Here is a 4034-nt window from a genome sequence, read left to right as displayed (position 1 = left end):
ATTAATATATCTTCCTTCCCTGAAATGGGTGCCTCGGAACAAGTAGCATCGCCGGAGCAACGTGAAGCTGAATCACTGGCCGCTCTTACTCTTCTCCACAAAGCCTTTTAAAACTCTCTGATCCTCAAACTAAAACCATTCCCATCACCTCTGTAAAGGTAAGCTATTTTTTTTATAATTACTTAGGAAACCTAACCTAACCTAGCTTAACTTATGATGATACCAGTAATAACAACTAATCTATTAAAAAACCAATTTTTATATTGAAATGCTATTATTATGTTTCCAGGAATGCTTTAAGCTCTCCATCAACTCCCTTCAAACCAGAAACATTTCCTACATTACTCGACAATCTTGGCCATTCGATACTAGATCACTTCTTCGTATCGCAAAAAGACGGTCTAACCTGGATATCATTCTTTAACGGTTACACCAAATGTTGCGGTCGGATGCCCACATCAACTTCATTAAACAACTTATTAAAAGTATTTTAATATCAGCTGTTTCAAAATCAGGTGTCACAACAGGGTTACAGATCGAGTCTACTGATGCAGATTATAAGATTAACGGGTACCTGCTTCCTTCAGACTTGCTAATGCTGTTTTGGATGTGTTGGGCTATGTCTTGGAGCTCAAAAAACCAACAGTTGGTTAAAGAGAACGTGGCGTTTGGACTTCCGGATGTGAATAATTTAGTTTTGTCGGCCGTTTCTTCGTGTGTTGAAAATGGGGCTGAGTTGAATGTATGGGATGATGGTGTTTTGGGGTCTGATAGACAAGTTCCTGTAGGGAAGCTTCATGTTTGGGTGTTGAAAACCGTGCCAAATCTTCCGGAATGTTTGGTGCAGTTTGTTCATTTAAGACTTTCTAATTGTGCTTCTCAGCAGGTACTGGTGTGCTGTCACGTCACATGATGATATAATGGATTTGGTATTTTTATTATAAGTTGGACCTAATTCGGATTGTTATTGATGGCAGGATGTATTGGAAGCATCATCATCGTCTGTTGGTGATAGTCGTTTAATAGCTCAATCGACTAATTATCTTTTGACACCTAGCAGGGCATGGTCGATTTCTCTAACCCTCAGAAGTACAATGCGTGACGAAATTTTGAAAACATGTTTTGCTCCTGATGTTGATGAAGTTAAAGAAAAACTTCTATATCGGTTTGTGTCCTATTTTTGCCTATCTCTTTATAGTAGGGCGGCAAAGAAGCCGAGCCGAGCTAAATTGGGCTCGGGCATGTCTCGTTTACAACCAAGATGAGCCAGCTCAGCTCGTTTCTTAGCAAGTTGAAATGTTGAGCTCGTGCCCAGTTCGTGTTCTTTTTTTTTTTTAAAAAAGGTGATTTTATATTTTTACACTTCTTGATATATATAAAAAGGTTATTTTTTAAGATACACATTATGCATAAGTAATAAGCTACTAAATTTATGATTATTATATATTTAAATTTTAGTTATACTTTTGGGTTATAACTTATAAAGATATTAAAGTTTTAGCTTTAAGTTAAACGAGCCTAACAGCTGAGCCAACTAGCCGAGCTTGCCTTGGTTCAGGCTCGGCTCGTTTAGAAATGAGTTGATTTTGAGCAAGCTTTGTTGTTTTGAGTTAGACTGTGTTATGTCAAATTACAACCATTATCATATATATATGAAATTGGTTTGTTCAAGTTTATTAACATTAGTTTCTTACTTTCTTGTAATCACTACAAGCTATAGAATAATGAAAACCCTGTAGGTATTGTGTATTATTTATTAACTATATATTCTATAAGGATAATTACAAAGGAAGCGTATGCAAATCATGTCTTCTAACTGTGGCAGAGATAATTACAACAAACTAACTGATGTATTACAGGTCTTCTCTTCATGGCAAAGGTTTAAGCAGATTTTGGTCAAATGTTGAAGGGTATAATGGTCCAATTCTTGTGCTTATTTCGGCTATGTTAGAAGATCATAGCTGGTCAATTGGTGCACTTACTAACCAGGGGTTTGAGAACAAGGAGACCTTTTATGGAACATCTGGAAGTCTATATGCTATAAGTCCTGTTTTTAATCATCTTACATCTTCAGGTACATAAATATTTAGAGGTGCCATTGCGCCAAAATGGGCGGGTGTGATGGGTCATGGGTCGCATTTGCCCAATCGACCAACCCGTTTTTGTCAATGTTTTGTATATAACTGATGATATATGCCATTACAAAAACCATATGTTTAAGCTAGGGGTGTGCACCAAACCCAATAAAAAACCGATAATTTGGTCACATGTTTTTAAGAAACAGATTTTTCAGTTTGGTTTCGGTTTTACGACCAAATTCATTATTTTGGACCTTTTTTTGGCCCAAAGTTTTCAAGCAGAATTGGTAAAATTGAAAAAACGAAGCCCAACCGGACCCATTGTAAAAACCGAAACGAACGCTTTTCAAAAAGCTACAACCCAAATTTTCGGGTTTTGGCTCGGTTTGAACGACGCCCCTGGTTTAAGCTAATAAAATTGTCTATGGCATTGTAATCATTCAAATGCACGTTAGGTGACTTTTGACCGGTTTCACCTAACTTGTTTGACCTTTATTAAATTAAATGCAACCCGTTTGAAGAACCGAGTGGATATGCTTCTTGAGCAGGCAAAGAGAAGAACTTTGTATACAGTCACTTGCATTCACCTGGTTATGAGCCAAAACCAAAGCCTGTGGGGATTGCTTTTGGTGGGTCCATTGGGAATGAGAGAGTTTTCATGGATGAAGACTTCTCCAAGCTTACGGTGCGTCATCATGCGTATGATAAAACCTACCAACCCGGTGCCCTTTTCCCAAATCAGGTACATTCTTGACATGCACACCTTTATTGTTGTTTATTGCTAATTTTATACTCTGATTCGGTTTTTTGTTGGTCCTACATTTAGATGGATGATATGAACCCGTTCGACCTTTTTTGTATTCAGTATTTGTTTGCTTTATCTGTCAAACATAACCTAAATCAACTAGCGATGTAGACAAGTCGAGAAGCCGACCTAGAGTGGGCTCGACTTGTTTATCTTAACGAGTTGAACTGTTGTGCTCGACCTCCACTCGTCAAAAGCCTCAACCAACTCGTGCATTTTTAATTTTTTTATGCGTGCGTGCGAATTAGAATATTTGTATTTTAAAATCTAGTCTATAATTTATATGAGCTGACCAACGAGTCAACTTACCTTGTCTCGTGCTCGGCTCGTTTATAAACGAGCCTATTTTGAGTGAGCTGCGTGCTTTTTGAAAAGCCCCAGAATGGATCAAGTCACAAATAAATGGGTGGAAATTAGTGATACCCGTTGAGAGAACTGTCGTTCAAATGCACTGAAGCTTAGCTATAATTTACAATTCGTGTGTTCGGTTTTTTGTAGGGGTACTTGGCAACTGAAGCTCAAATTTTGGAGGTGGGAAGTATGGGGATTAGGAGGGGAAAAGATAAAGGAAGCACAAAATTTGTTCCTCAAGAGAGAACAACTTTTTACTGAACAAAGGCGAAAGGTAACTTTAAATTAAATTCGTTTTAGTAAGGTCCTGTTTGGTTCTAGTTTCGGGCAAGACCAAACTGAGCACCAGTTTTTAGAACCAACAACATAGAGAGCTGGACTGTTTCCATTGCTTCGGTTTTGTGGGTCCGAAGCGACCAAGTTTTGTTGACTATTGGGTACCTTGCTACTCTTTTGTAGGTTGACTTGAAAACATTCTCGAATTGGGAAGACTCGCCCGAGAAGATGATGATGGATATGGTTTCAAATCCAAATTCTGTACGGCGTGAAGAAAGATAATTATGTTTTAAATGAATGTATATATGGGTTTTGAATAAAGGATTTTGGGAATGACGGTTATCAGCTTTGGCTGGTTGGGTTCACCTGATCGTATGATCAGTAGCGGTCATCGATTTGCTACAGATTATAATGGAGTTAGATGAAGGCTATATACATGTATTTGTATATTTTGTATAATGAAATCATGCAACTGAAACATGGATGCTTGTGTCGTCGTAAAATCATTCCCTTGGGAAATAGTT

General features: G+C 37.8%; 1 pseudogene across 1 annotated transcript; it reads left to right on the top strand.

The window, feature by feature from the left end:
- Nucleotides 1–320: 320 nt before the first annotated feature.
- Nucleotides 321–3796, top strand: LOC143621839 (uncharacterized; annotated as a pseudogene). Its single transcript, XR_013151604.1, has 6 exons — nucleotides 321–886; nucleotides 978–1165; nucleotides 1860–2074; nucleotides 2627–2820; nucleotides 3382–3508; nucleotides 3694–3796. The product of XR_013151604.1 is annotated as an uncharacterized LOC143621839 (transcript).
- The last annotated feature ends 238 nt before the right edge of the window (nucleotides 3797–4034 follow it).

This window comes from Bidens hawaiensis, unplaced genomic scaffold (assembly GCF_021521415.1).
Source record: "Bidens hawaiensis isolate Kalapana, Puna unplaced genomic scaffold, B.hawaiensis_p1.1 tig00002977_1, whole genome shotgun sequence".
Taxonomy (NCBI): Eukaryota; Viridiplantae; Streptophyta; class Magnoliopsida; order Asterales; family Asteraceae; genus Bidens; species Bidens hawaiensis.
Note: the sequence above shows the minus strand (reverse complement) of the source record. Positions and strands in the feature narration are given on the sequence as shown.